This window comes from Anser brachyrhynchus (assembly GCF_964034855.1).
Source record: "Anser brachyrhynchus genome assembly, chromosome: 2".
Taxonomy (NCBI): domain Eukaryota; kingdom Metazoa; phylum Chordata; class Aves; order Anseriformes; family Anatidae; genus Anser; species Anser brachyrhynchus.
Genome location: NC_137695.1, coordinates 35,488,918 through 35,504,236, shown reverse-complemented (window position 1 = coordinate 35,504,236; position 15,319 = coordinate 35,488,918). Strand labels below are relative to the sequence as shown.

Sequence of the window (15,319 nt, the reverse complement as noted above, 5' to 3'; positions counted from 1 at the left end):
AAGAAAATTTTATATTCCTTGTTCTTTCTTACAAACACAAAGTTCACTCTGGAGTCTTGTTACTTCTCCTGTCATACTGAAATTAATGTTCTTTCTGCTGAAGCCTTTCCTTGAAATTCTCAATCCTGTAATGAATCTGGCATATGACAAGGCACAGAAACCCTCCTGTCAGCTTTAAGATGAGGCAGATGGGATTCCTTACAACCAAGTGAAGGAGAACCCACTCAGCCGCATGTGCTCATTGAATCTGACATCTCTATGTCAGCAGAGTCTGGATACTGGGAGAAAAAAATTATTTTTGGTGGCTGAAAACTTCCCAAATTGATTCCCTGCAAAATATGAGAAAGCACAAACCTGGCCACTTTTAGGAAGGGGGTTTGCAAAATGTTACTCTTTTGTACAAGCATTTTCAGATGACAGATTTTATGCCCCCGGGGTGGAACATTCTCTTTCTTACCGGGATGTTGAATGTGTCCTGAAATCCTCTGAGCATGGAGACACCCTGGAGATGGGCATCAAATAAGTAAAACCTAGGAAGTAATCATGGGCTAAAAATAGAAGAGTAACTCAACAAAGTGTATGACTGAAGTTTCCATTTTTGTATCTGACCACTTTAGAAAAAGGAATCTGCTCAAGACTAAAGATAAGCACGTCTTTTAATGAGATAAAAATCCAAGTCTTTTGCCAAATTATGCCAATAAAATGAAAGTAAAATATCAAATACAAAGTGTGCTCCTAAACCTGTTGCAAGTACAACACTGATACTACTGAATAGACTGGATACAGCAGCTGTATAATGTTACAGTCAGGATGGGCGTTGAAGAAAAGAAGATATTACAGGTGGGGAATAAGCCTTCAGTGAAAGATTTTCTTTTTTGTTTGTTTATTTGTTTGTTTCTTTTCAGGAAGATAATAAGTATGAGGAGTTACAGCTTTATTTGGTTTCACTCTAAGATTATGTGAGGGGAAGATGAGGTTATTTCCTTTTTTTTCTTTTTTCTTTTTTTTTGCTCAATAACACATTGGACAGAAAGAAGGTAGATTTGTATGTAGAGAAGCATCTTGTGAGCTACAGCCTTACTCATAGCTTAGAAGAGCAATTTCACTGCTGCCCTGTGCTGCTGCATTAGTATTATTATATTGTATCAGGTGCTATTACCCACGGGTGAGTTACAGCTCTTTGGTGCATTAACCTTAACTCCAGGACATTTACAGAAGCAAGTTTGGATCATCAGATCCTACAAGAGGCATTACTACTATAATCTACGTTATAGCTGGTATTCAACATTTTATTAGAATGAAGAATTATATATTTTGATCCCTCAAAACCAAATCATTTCTGCAATTCAGTGTTTGAACTATTAAAGCAATGTTTCTGAAGGCATGGATCTATCGTCTATCCAATAAAAACCATCAAACATGGAGCTCTATAAACACTCAAATGTTTTAATTTGGGGTATTAAAATTTTAACTGGAATAAAATTGAAATCTATGCTCCTTGCATTTTTCCTAGGGGGATTTTCAAATTGTTTTTGCTTCCTGACCACAAGGCAAATGTTTGAGGATGAAATGGAAAGATTACATTTGTTCTCTGCTGAGGACAAAAAACAGGAAGGTAGTCCTAGTTTTTTCTCTTTTGAAGTAAGTTTTCTGTGTAGAAAGAGCATATATAAAAGCATCACTTTAATACAATATAGACCTAAGAAAGTCTTAAAAGGATTCTTAAAAAAAAAAGGTTTTTAGATTTTTTAGACCAACTCTCACACTCTCCATCATGTGCTTGTTAGAGTTGCTGTTTCAAGGGGGACTTCTGTGGCTTGATCTGAGAATGGACAACTCACGCTGTCCTGCAGCCACCAACATGTTGTTTCTACACAGACACCACGGTGCTCATGGCATGTATAAGGTGCCTTGGGCCAAAAGGTGCTGTGCCTTTATGTCCCAATGTACAGCCAAACAATTCAAAGTATGGAAACAATTGTGCCCTTAAGGTAGCCTACGAGGAACCATGTCCCTTTTTTAATGGTTAATGACAATGGTGCTTAACTGTGATGGTAGTTTTATAACTGTAGCTAATAAAAAGACTTTTTATAAAGAAGAGACCCATTTTATGCAGAGCCACATCGTACAAAGTCCTGGACTTTGACAGAGGCATCATTCTTTTGCTGGAATGTTTTTTATTTGAAAGGCAGGGTTGCTGGAATTCTGATGCCAGTCACACAATTTACTGGCTATGGTTTATAAGCACATAATTCTTCCTTCTTTATTTCACAGAAGCAGCCAAGCTTCAAAACTGTGTGGGACCATTTGAATCAGATTTTAGTTTTCTAATGATTCTCTTAATCAAAACTCAGGGAAAAAAAAAACACAACATACAAATATGAAAAGTTTTTTGTTTGTTTGTTTGTTTGTTTTTTGTTCCAATGTTGTGTTAAGCTAGTAGCACAATGAATATTAATTCCTCATCTGCAAACTTCCAAGTTGTCAGAATTAACCTTGAAATACTAAAAATACCGAGGCTGTCTTTCTACATTGAAATCCATAGGAACTGTAGATGCTTCATAGTGTCACAGGCTTTAGCTTGAAATTATATTACATAAAGCAGAAGGGAAAAAGTGAGTCTTTCTCACAGCTACAGCTGCTGTAATTCTATGATGGAAAGACCTAGAAGTACAGAGAAAAAGACTGCCGAAAGCCCAGGTGCTAAAGTCCTCTTTAATTCATGCCTTAATATCTTCTGCCAAGACTCTCCTGCAAAGGAACAAAAGCTCACTATGGTGATCCCAAATGAGATGCACAATAAGAAAAAAATCTGCTTGAATATAACAGCAGGAAAACATAAGAAAATCTCAAAAGTGCTGTTACTCTTACAGTGTTGCAAGGTCTTTAATATTCACTGAAAGTTGCTGTCTCCGGCTGTCACTCAGGACCCTCATTTCCATTCAAGGGACAGGGATGAAATTAGAGCAATTTGAAAAATTAAAATGCTATTTTGTGTTAAGGAGATGTGAGAGTGACAATGCAATCAAGAGGTCAGCCAAAGTGGTGGTCAGGCTCTTGAAAGTGAATGAGCCACAAACTTCTGTGAAGTTCATACTCTTCTCATTGTCCTGACTGACAGCTTCAAAGCTGAGAGTCTTAAGAATCTAAATTCAAGCCTACCTGCTTGAAAATATTCCGCTTCCAGAAGTCCTGCTGGCTGAGTTTTTCCAACATACAAGATGTGGTCATGGTTTTGTTTCTGCATGCAGCATCTCTGTGTCATATTCACTTGTTTACTATATGTATTGCTAGTGCAAGCTCTCTCTCCTGTGGAAAACCCAAGATTTCCCTGGGGGTAGTTTTTCCAAAGGTTTAACAGATTTCATAATTTCATGGTGTTTTACATTGAAGCTACTGCCAATTTTCAGAGGAAAATAGAAAATTCACTGCTTGAGGATTAAGTTGGGATGATAACTAGACTTACAGTTTCTGAAAACTTATAAAGTGAACAAGGAGATAAACAGATAGCTAGCCTTAACCATACGTACCAAAGGCTATAGTCACATATTGTATGACATCGAAGAGCTGGAGTCTAAAACTTCCTCCACCTGCAGGATGAAACTTCAATAACTCATAGTTGGTAGCAACCAGGGAGACTAATAACTTGTGAATCTCATCCCCAGCAGCAGCGATAGCTTCTCTATTTCATTCCTCCAGCTGTGTATTTCACTGTGTTTGGCTGAATGTTTCAACACTTGAGATCACATCCTTTCAAATTTTCAGACTATTTTTTTTTTCCTGACAGAGAAAAAACTGAACACTGGGATAAAAGATGAAAACTTGCTACACATAGCTAAGAAGAGCCTTAGTGTCTGGTCGTGGCTGGAAACGTGCAAGACAACGTATTCATTGACGTGCGCTGCTCCTGGAAACTCATCAGGGGTGTTTGGGACAGTGCTCTACAGTATAGGAGCACACTCTCCCCTTACCTAGGCTGTGCCTCTTCCTCCCTCCAATAGCCCCATGCAGAGAAGCAATAGGTCTTTTTAGTTATTTTGCTAAGAACGACAGCTGAAGACATATTTGATTATTTTATTTAGCAGTACACATTTTCAATTATACACTGCATGCTGGAGCCTTGCGATGGCTGTGAGTAGGGTTTTTGTTGGTTTGTTATACCACTCTTATTTTCTGTTGGCATATATCAAAGCAAAAGTACCCTTTCACAGATTTTTCCATCTTAATGTGTATCAACATCAAATGCTCTCAGTGTAAAATTGCCTTTTGGACACAAAACGTCAAATTCATACTGTTTTAAGTGAAGGGAATTCCAGACTTCAGTGGTCCTATGTGTGTGTGTGTGGGAGGGTGTGCAAAACTGAACTGAGCCATTAGCATCAGAGGTAAAATCCTCTTAGTTTCTATAGAGCTGGTTTTCACCCAGATATTCTTTGGGGTATTGTACGTATTGACTTATAGACTTGGTGTAACTCTGCATGTTGCTGTTTTACCAAATGATCTTGAGCAAACCCATTCAGATCCTCCACAGTCTCCGTTTATTTTCTATTAATAGATATCTCTTTTTACTTTACTACATAGGGCTGCAAAGAGAAAAAATATTTTATAAATTGTGAATCACTGTGTTGATGGAGGCTATCCAAATTCTGCAGAATACCTTTATATGCAGCTACATGTAACATAGATAATTTACATTTATTTTATGTATACTAACCCATTCAGTACAGATGTATATAGACACACAAAGAGTAGTAAATCAAACTGAATCCCACAGCACTCCACCATGCTAAACTGACATCCTTCCAGATGAATGCAAATGTTATCAGTATAAAGCAATTATATTAACCCCGTGTATTTTACCTGCCTATTTCAAAGTTAAAGCAGAAATGGAACTGTGATTTGAAATTGTTCTGAAACTTCAGGTTCCTTTGGATCCAAAGTTAAAACCTAATACTACTGGTACAAAGTTAAAACCTAAAACTTTGCAATCAGCCACTGCCTTAACAACAGGTTGAAAGGAAATGCTAGATACATTTCCACCTCTCCCCCAATGCACACAACACATGCATTGTACACCTCAGGACCAAACAGGCAACTTGCAAGCCTTTCTTGATTGTTTATGTGAAGAAATCTTGTCCAATATATTTTTTCCCCTATTTGCGTTTTGCTTTTGGAACTCATTACTGTTTACATTGTCATCCCGAGTATGATATTCCAGAAGAATGATATCATTATTTATACTTTGCCCTCAAAAATCTGTTTAGTATAATTGTGACTTTTTTCAGTTTAAGGTAAACATTAGCATTTGATGAAAGCTCAGTCCTTTACCTCCTCCCTTGGTAGCTGTTTGTTAAGGTCTGCTATGGAGCAGCAGTCAAATTAAGAAAGTGGTGTTATTTCAACAAAGCCAGAGACCTTCCTTTGCTTGTAAATATTAGTACATCCTGCAAGCACCGGTGAGTGCTGCCAGCCATCCTGTCACTTAAACAGAGTCAAGACTGATGGAGGCCAAGTTTCTGTCAAGATCTGAAACTCAATGCATTAGCTCAGGAGCTCAGTGTAGACATGCATACATTTTTATTTTCACATCTACTCTTTTTATGTCAACAAACTTTATTGGTGCTGGTTTCTGTCACACTCCAAAATAATTAACCCTGAAAGAAACATTTTATTTAATGTTTTAAGAAGTCAGGATTTGGTAACAGAGTAAAAAAAGCCAGATCACGAACTGACATCATGTAAAACAGCCAAGTGGCAGGACATTTAATAGATGGGTGGCCCAGAAGGCCACAGAAAATGTGCATGCATAACACCTAAATTAGGGCTATCATGAAGATTCAGATTTGTTGCAGACATACTCTCCCTTCAGACAAAACAGGTAGGATGAAATCATGAAAAAATATGGAGTAACAATAAGCACGTGGTGATGTACAAATGAGTTACTGTGTATATACACGGAGCTGTTGTTAATGTAAGTGGTGGCTCATAAATATGCTACCAAGAATTGGCACATTTAATTAACTTTCTGTGATCAAAGTAAGCATGTTTCTGCTGTTGGAAATAGCAAGAAAAATTGTATAATATATATTAGAGTTAATTCCTTGTTCTTAGGGCTCTACTGTTTTCAGGTATGTTCAGCTCACACAAAATGTTCTCTCTTCATATTCTACACTGCTATCAATCCTCACTATGATCTTCACTATTCCCTTGGTTTTCTTCTTCCTTTGCTCTTGATTTTGTACTTTGTACCACATCAGAAAGACTTCTTTTTTTTTTCTTTTTTTTTTTTTTTCCCATTTACTGAACACCTCATTTCTTCTTTTGAACTCTGAAGTGTTCCTTGTTGATTGCTTATCTTGTCTTATTAATTGGGAGATTTCTTTGCTGAGTGAATATGCCAAACCTGTGTTTATGCCACAGTATAAATTCAGCTAGCTGGAGAAAAACACATTTTAACATGTAGGGACTTTGGGAATAACCCACAAATATACCTGATGGCTTATGGGTTTGAAATCTGTTTTAAGTCCACAGTCTTAATTTCTCCTCTGCATTTTTAAAACTGTGAAAAAGAAAGGCCTGGATTAAACCAGATTCTTAATTTCCATTCAGAATACTTCTAAGCCCAGGAAAGATCCAGCTTTTGTAGAATACTTCCTCACAGAAAGTTTGTCATAAAAATATATGCCATTTTGGAATAGACAGCACACCTCAACCCAGAAAACAGTAGGGTGAATAGTTGGTCTGGTTTGGTTATCTCTGCATTGAGTGGGCAGAGAGAGAACCTCTCTCTAATGCAGCATGATGACATGTTTAGAAGCCAAGTGTCAATGTCACCAGGTTTAGATCAGCTGCTGAAGTTCTGAGGTTTGCATTGAAACACTCCTTTTACCTCATGATATGTCCTGCAATGCTCCGATAACTCTGAACTACCAGGAAAGCTTTCCTGGATTTTTTTTTATGTTTCCTGTAGAATGGAAATATCATCTCTGTGAGAAATGTTTAGAAATTCTGAAGAAATGACTGGAAACTGGGAAGGGATTTTTGTCATCTCAAACACAGTCTTTCCAAAGACATATGCAGAGGGCTTCTGCTAATGAAGTCAGGACTGACTCATGAAAGTCAAGGAGACCATTCACCATGTGCCAGAGATAAGCACGTGCAGAAGTATTTGCAAGAACAAGGCCTTGATAGCAAAATCTAATAAAAAATAATGCTTTACCATATATTGGAGAATTCTCCTAGGAACTGTGACTCTCAGCTATCCCTTTTAAATTTCATAATTAACAGTGTGCTTCTAATTACCTACTAATCAAATCAAACCTTGCCACATGTAAAATGAACTCTCAGACTTTTAATAGGGTCTTCACTGCTGCTATTAGAACAGCAAGTAGGTTGGTTTCTGTTTCCATTGATAAAAATGAAAGTAGTAGAGAAGGAAGCTGTTTGCATGCCCTTCAGTTCATAAATGAACTGAAGTTACTGGGAGGTGATCTTTAATGAGGCAAAGGGGAAGGACTTTAAGGCTGTCACTGAACAGGAGAGCTTGCTTTTACGTTCATGCCATTCTTTGACTTGTCTTGTTCAATGGCAAATGCAGTTGTGGTACCTTCCACTTTTATAAAGCTAAAGGAAGTATTTGCTGCACTGGTGTTATCAATGAGGCAAGAAATCATGCCAGTGCCATTCATTGAATGGCTGGAATAGATGTCAAGAAATATATTTTATGAAAAAAAAAAAAAAAAGAGAGACAGAGAGGGAAAGAAAGAAAACAACAAATGCTGAGCCATTACCTAACACAAAGAAATTATAATCTGAGAATATATTTATTGCCAAATAGACTTTGGCTATTTTCTTCCACAGCTCATGTTTTATGTGACAATCAAGTTTCTCTGTATCTGTAAGAAAAAAAAAAAATAACACTTTTTTTTTTTCTTGACATATGCAGCTGATTTCCCCTGATTGTGAAAAAAACACACACTAGAATAAGGCTTTCTCTAGCAAAGCATTCTTACAAAAAAAACTCAGATCAACATTCACTTCCCCTTCCCTCCTTTGAAAAAAATTATCCTCCATTAACCTACCCTATATTCTCCGTTTCACAAATGTTTCCCTGTTTTTTTCCCTTGTCTTCCTGTGACAAATATTCCACAGTAGGCAGATTCCTGACCTGCAATACAGAATGTTGCTAAAAGAAACATTGCTGTCAGATGCCCACATCAAATCCAATAAGCTATATCCAGCTTCATGTTGACAGTTGCATTTTTTTCCTAATGCATATTTTAGCCTTGCTTGACCATCAGCCATATGGCAGGTTTGTCCTGTGGGCAAGTTTATTATTAACAGCTTGCAGCTGGAGATACAATAACTACATGTAACTGTGACATTGCACTAATTGATCAAGACATCTCCAAAATAAGATGCAGAAAGTGGCTGCAGCACACAGCTTCAGATTAATGTTTTGGGAGCATTAAGGTAAACAAACACCTCTGTCATGCACAAACTATCTTAAAAATCAAAAGTGATCTACTTGGGACTTCAGTAAAAGGAATTAATTTCAAACAGGTTCCTTTTGATGGGAAAAAGAGATTATTTAAGCCAAAGTTAATCCTGCACACCAGAAGCTCAGACAATTAAATCACTGAATCCACTGCGTGCCTTCAGCCCATACTTTCCCTTCTAATCCTGCTGTCATAGCAGAGAGTGACTGAGGTTTAAGAACAGCATGTGTAACATTAATCCATCACTTTGCATTAAGGTCAGAGTGCTAGATTTTTGATGGGAGCGAGGAAAAACAACCTTATTAGGGATTAGGTAGAAGTTGACTGGCTACTGTTCAGGGCTAACTAGTAAATAAACTGCAGAATGTGAATTGCTTGCCTTGTATCTGTCTCCTGGTAAATTTATTTCTCAGATGTTTTTGCTGAACTTGATTAAATGATCTTGAAATGAACAGAGCAAACCAAATGAATTCAGTGGTTTAGTGTTGTGTCTTTGTAAGTTTAAGCTGTCAAACTTCTAAAGGTGCTGCCAAGTGTAGAGCACTTGTCAAGCAACCTGCAGACTCCAAGGTTGAAAGAAAAAGCTCTCCAAACTCCTAATTTAATGAAAAGTCTAGTTAAAGCTGCAGAAATGAAAAGTGTGGGTGTGGAAGAAAATATGATGACTCCATGCAAAGTATCAGATAAATATCACTGGGTTTGGACTGGAGCCAAAATTATAAGTGCTTTGTTGTTGTGTGAAGACCGCAAAGCACATTTTGCAAATTCTGTGTCAGTTGAGCAGATTGGATCTTAAAGAATGAGCAAAACAGTCCCTGGTACTCTCCTGGTTTAATGCTTGGAGTGAGGTGGTCTGTAATCACAGCATGGAGAGTCTTTTATGAAGAATGTTTTATCTGCAATATTTATCTGCAATGCTCTACAAATGCTGAAAAAATAGACTGGTTTGCACTTGGTGATCCACTCTTTGCAGGTCCTTGGCCAACATGCTGTGCAAGCAAGGCTCACAGTCTGTGCACAAACTGATCCCTATGACTAGTTGTCAGCAGTCATGATATAATTCTTGTAAACAGTTGGAGGGACAGACTGATCCCAGGGGCTGCAATGCTTAAGAGATAAGGAAGGGCCTGGAGAGTTTTGGTGCTTTTTTAATCTTCCCCTAAATGAAATTTCTGTAAAGGAATTCTCAGTTTAGAAGGGTCATCACTGATCCTAACAGTAAGGTGTAGTATGAGAAAGCCTGCGTTTGGGAGAAGTTTCAAATGCAGTTTATGTTTTTTCTAAAATCTAAATCTAAAACTTGCCTGTACCAGCCTCTTCCAAAGGAAGATGAAGTATGGGCATACCAGGATTGCACTCTGTGTGTTATAGATGCTTTGCTACTTAGAAGAAACCATACAGGCCATTCTTATTTATTTATAATAACAACTACTATTTTTCCCTAACAGAAAGTAACTGGCTGATCTAAAGCACATGAAGAACCTTGGATCCTTGTTGATTTTGGTCTATGGGCACTTGGCACCCCTGTTTGCCTCACTGGGGTCTTGTGCACGTCCAGTGGCAGACATAGAATCACAGAATCATTAAGGTTGGAAAAGACCTCCAAGATCATCTGGTCCAACCATCCCCCTACCAACATCTGGGATTTTGTATGGAATCCTTTTGGTAACATCCTTGCAGATGCTTTTTATCTCTTCATACACTTTCACTAGGTCATCACTAGCTCAGCTGCTGAAAAAACTTTCATAATTTAAAACCATATAAAATATTTGACAGTTGGAGATTGATAAATCTCTGACTCATGTGATACCAACCAACAGTCTTGATGCCGAACAGGGCAAGGAAATCTCTAATCTATTTCTCTCCATGAGAGGAATAAAGTATAGTAGCAAGCTTTTTTATTATTATTTGAGTTTATTGTGCTATTTTCACATTGGAAATGTATATTACTCAAGTTGTGTCATCACCTACTAAAATACATTAGTAAATTTGCTTTTTTTTTTTTTCTGGTGGAAGTTTTGCAATGCAAAACTTTATAAAAGGAGAGATTTTGCAGGGCAAAAGTTTAAATATGCTGCTGTACTTGGGGGAGCCTCTGAAATGAATGTGTAACACTGAGGCCTGTCCTAACTTTGCAATAATTTAAGGGCTGAAATTACTTCAGCTGAAAGACTGGTGGGGTCTAGAGGGCTATATCAAGACTGTATTTCAAGTGTGCATTACCAAGATATAACAAAGTGCAGGAATAATTCTTATTCTTCTTCAAAATAAAATAAAATAAAATAAAAATAAAAATAAAATAGAAGTCTCATCAACATATACAGGTGTGTAATAGGAGGGGAAATTCTGAGATGTGCATCTTGTAAAGAAGATAGAAAATGGAGGTGAAAGAGAAAGAGAGACCTTGTCTCAGAAGAGAAGCACCCCTATGTACTATTGGTTTTGGTCAATGAGTAAAATATCAATACTGTTGGCAAGAGCAGGTGGATTTACAGACATATGTAGATTAAATGTCTGCATGTCTTTTCTTACATCTGACAGTCAAAATCAATGGCTGTTGAACATCTGCTCGGTGATTCAGTGATGTTTCTGAGGGGAAAGAAACAAGGAAAAAGAAATCTGAAAGAGCTATTCTCATAAAATCATCCTAGGGAGCTCTACATTGTCTGTCATGGATATCACTAGCTGAGGGGTTTATATTCTGCACCCACTTCTCTGCTTTCTGTACACACTGTGCATGTGGCACCAGCAGGGCAGAAATATTGTGTAATGGAAGGACACCACTGGGCTTGGATAGATGTAGTTCTTGTTACTGCAGCTATGCAGAAATGTGGGAGTGGACCCTGCTGTCATGGTGCCATTTAACACAGCCTGTAGTGGGCCTCTGGGCCCTGGGAGGAGAGCAGCAACAGTCCCCCAGGTCCAGGATCTGACCCCAGCACTCACTAGCAAATTCTGACCTTTTTAGCTGTCCCTGAATGATCCTACTAACAAATTAAGTGGTTTAAGAGGGAAAGTGAAAAAAAATTGGATGTTACAGGCTTCTGTTGAGCAGTTCCATAAAGCACCAGAGCTCCAAGACCAAGCTCACGCAACAGGGGACGGCCTGCTCTTTCCCAGTGCCCTGGTTATTCACGGCTTGAGGGTCTCATCATGGCTGCATACATTGCAGATGAATCAAGAGAGCAAACAGGCAAATACATGCAAATTCCTGACTTATCATGGTCAAGGGAAGACCATACTAACAGTCCTTGTAAACGCCGGTGTCTCAGAGGTTTTGACAGGAATTTCAGATGCTGCACCTTTTGCAAGGGTTGGTCCCAGGGCAGCCCGTGTGTGAGTGCACGTGCGCTGGCAGCTCCCCCTGTAAAATAACTTTCAGTAGGGCAATAGCCAGGTGTCACCATTTCCAGTAGGTTCAGTGGAAGCTCATTTTCAGCTCAGCCTATCTGGGTTGCAGCTGCTTTGGTTTGTATTTGATAAGTAGCCAGCCAAGCGTCAGGTTTTTGGAGGGTGGTGGTGGAATGGCTGTCATCCACAGATGTTATCCAAGATAGTTGTTCACTCACTGTTCATATATTTAGTGCCCCTCCTGCCTGCAGTTGTATATACCAGTGGAAATATTTTCCAAACTGGTTTTAAAGTGAAAATACTATTCTTAAATTTTGTCCCTGAAACAATAAGGGGTAAATACACCCAGACCAAACCACCTGGTTAAACAGATCAGGTATGGGGAAATCTTGTGTGGTCAGAGACCTACCCAAAGATTTCTGCAAATCCTTGGATTTACTTGCACCTAACTCTTGCAGAATGATGATGAACATCTACATCTTGAAGGTGTTCAGTAGCTGCCAATGAAGACTCAGATCTTGCCCACAGGCACCTGCTGCATGGTTCTGCAACCTCAGTCATGCCTGCTGTCTGCCTCTGATGCCTAAGTAACCTCACTATCAAAGCATAACTAGATAGGCATACATATTTCTACCATATTTTTTATTATAATTAAATTGGTCTTTGATATTGGTAGTCCTTTCATGCTGGTGCCTTTCCTCCCTTGATATAAAAGGGCAGAACATTCCTCTAAAGTCTTCTTTCCTTCTGTTTTGGGGTAATGAGAAATGATTTATCACGTCAATCATCCCCGGCAGTCCTCTAACAGAAACACGCTCACATCTCTGTTGCTGCCAGTGTCAGCAACAGATTTGTCACAGCTCCCCTTCGAAAGCCTTTGTGGGATCCAGATGTTCCAGGAAAGACATCGTTCCTGCAAAAATTATCTGTTGGCTTGGGAACAGAGGTTGATAGGAAAATAAGGTGGTATAATGCCATGACATGACTCCCATGATTTCTTTTGTCTTTCCTGCACTCTTTGTCAGGCTGGAGGAGAAGTACAGTGCCACATGACACCCTGGACACAACCAATCTTCATAGGATATACTCTACTTTTTCTTCCATTTCTCGTTTTCTCTGGAGTGTTGCTTGTGAATACTGCAGGTACCATGGCCAGGTTTTTGTCAGCAGCACTGCAGTAGCATCTTTTACAGCTTAAATTCCTGTTGTATCTGTAAAGCTGTGAAATGTCCTTTTAGGAGGCTGCATTGAGATGGAAATCACTGTTTGCTCCTCGAGGAGGATGATCAGGATTTGTAAACTGATGTGGAACAGTCTATAGTGCAACTTTGTTAAATTCTGTGGGGTGGCTTTGAAAATGCAGTAGAAAACTTTTTAATAAATTTTCTATAAAATTGGATGTTTTAGCATGAGTGAATGCCATGAGGGGTTGCTCAGAGACATCTGACCCTCCAGATTATATCCAACAAATCCAAATATAGCAGCCTAGGTGATTTTGATTGCTCACAACCAATTGCCCCTTATGCAAACTACTCCTGAACTTACAGTGAAGATGCTGTGAGGTAAACTGAGACTGCAGTTATGGTTATCTAACACTGAGCTATCAAATAATGGCATCCTTAGAAATCTGGGAATCTGTTGGTAGCTTCCTTTGAGGATTTCTGAGGTGAGAGAGAGCTGATAGTTCCTCTGAACTGCACAAACACTGTGTATCTGCATAATTGCTTGCAGCATGTTATCTAACATATGTAACATCTTAGTTCCTAGTTTCCTTTTCCCAGGCACCCAGTGAGGTCTAGTTTTATAAGAAAAACTGCATAAAATTTACATCACATGCAAAAAGAAAAAAAAAACTTAATTTTATTTTTTTCTGTTATAAATGGTATTACTCTTTTCCACTTTTTTTTTCTTTTCCTTAAGTAGAATTCTCAATAACTAGGTGTGAATGGATTTTGTTTTTAAATAAACCCTCAAAATACAGCTAAAGAGTCTTAATAAAAAGACTTGTCAGCTTCTTTCCACTAAAAGCAGCTTTTACTTTGGCCTTTAAACACCAGAACTGAGTTTTAGGGCTTTAGGAAATCGTGCATAAACAGTCTGGCATGATGCTGTGTAAGACGAAGAAGAGAGGACTTCTCTGGTTCGCTGCAAAAATCACAGATAACTATCGCATTCCCTGTCACTAGCATGTTAGGATCATAGGAAAAATTTGGAGATGCACAGAAAATCAACATCCGAGCTTCCATGTAGACATCTACACACATGTATGCAGCAGGTAGACAACGCACAGATTAATCCTGCCTAGGTGAGCAGTTTGTATTTGGCTACATTTGAAATGCTGTTTAGGGTGTTGGTCTGGTGCCAAGAGTTATATATAAGTGCTTTCAAGCCCTCTGCAGAGCAGAAAATAGCAACCAAAATAACCTACGCTCATTACAGAGAAGGGGCCATGAGGCAACATCCCGTCTGATTGTGGTTAAATCTGCCACTGCTGTTATTACTACTATTATTTTTCAGAAAGGCTAAGCATGACTAAAACCTGGGTGTCACAAAGTCAAGACGCATGAGGGCCAACTATGCAATGATACTTGGAGCCAGAAAAAACAAGTAAGCCACCTCCAAGATTTTTTGTTTCTTGAGGATTTTTTTTTGTGTGTGTGAGTGAAATTTATAAAGCAAGGGAAATATCCTTCTAATTATTTGATTTACACTGAGGCATTCGACTTTCCATTATGTGATGGGGTCATGGGTTTTTCCTTAAAACAAAAATTTTAAAAATTGAGGAGTTGAGGGAAAAATGACTTTGTGTACAGCCCATTAACTTCTGTGTGCTGAACATGCACCCGCTCCCATGGAGCAAACAGAAGAACTTTTATGCAGCATCAGAGAGGACCAGCCTAGGACTTGCACGAACAGTGAGTCTTTCAACCACTTGTGTGACTTAATGTAAAAATGCCTTTAAAAACAAATATTCTTCCCCCCTCCTCCCTTTTCCTTCTCAGGATTTGAACCATTCTGCCCCCTTCACATTTCAGCACTGTGCTGTTCTGCATCCCGCCTCCCACCAGCAGCACACCCCCACCACGCCAGCCACTAATGAAAATCCCAGACTCCTTCCTCAGCGGTTATCAGATTCATATTTCTTGGGGTTAGACTATTATTCTAAACTTAAAATTCAGCGTCAAGCTTTGCTTCTGGGTTATTTGCTGGCAGTTTTATAGCTTGACCAAGCTTCGTGTTGGATAGTGTTTTGGTTGGTTGCCATATTTATCCTGGCTGTTAATCAGGATTTTTGCTGTTTTGGACTAGGGGCAAGGTGGAGGGAGTGGTTATGGTTTCGCTCTGTTGACAGAAGTGGCCATGCTTACTGTCAGGAGCAAGTGTCTGTACTTTGTAACTACAAATTCCTTAATGACGTGTTACATTTCAAAGCAGGGTTGGACTTGGGGGGGAAACCTAAACTGATAAAC

At 38.8% G+C, this 15,319-nt stretch overlaps 1 long non-coding RNA gene across 1 annotated transcript in view; it reads right to left on the bottom strand.

Moving 5' to 3' along the window:
* The window catches only part of LOC308189006, a 70,529-nt gene that overhangs the window by 30,870 nt on the left and 24,340 nt on the right, over positions 1-15,319 (bottom strand). The window lies entirely within an intron of this gene.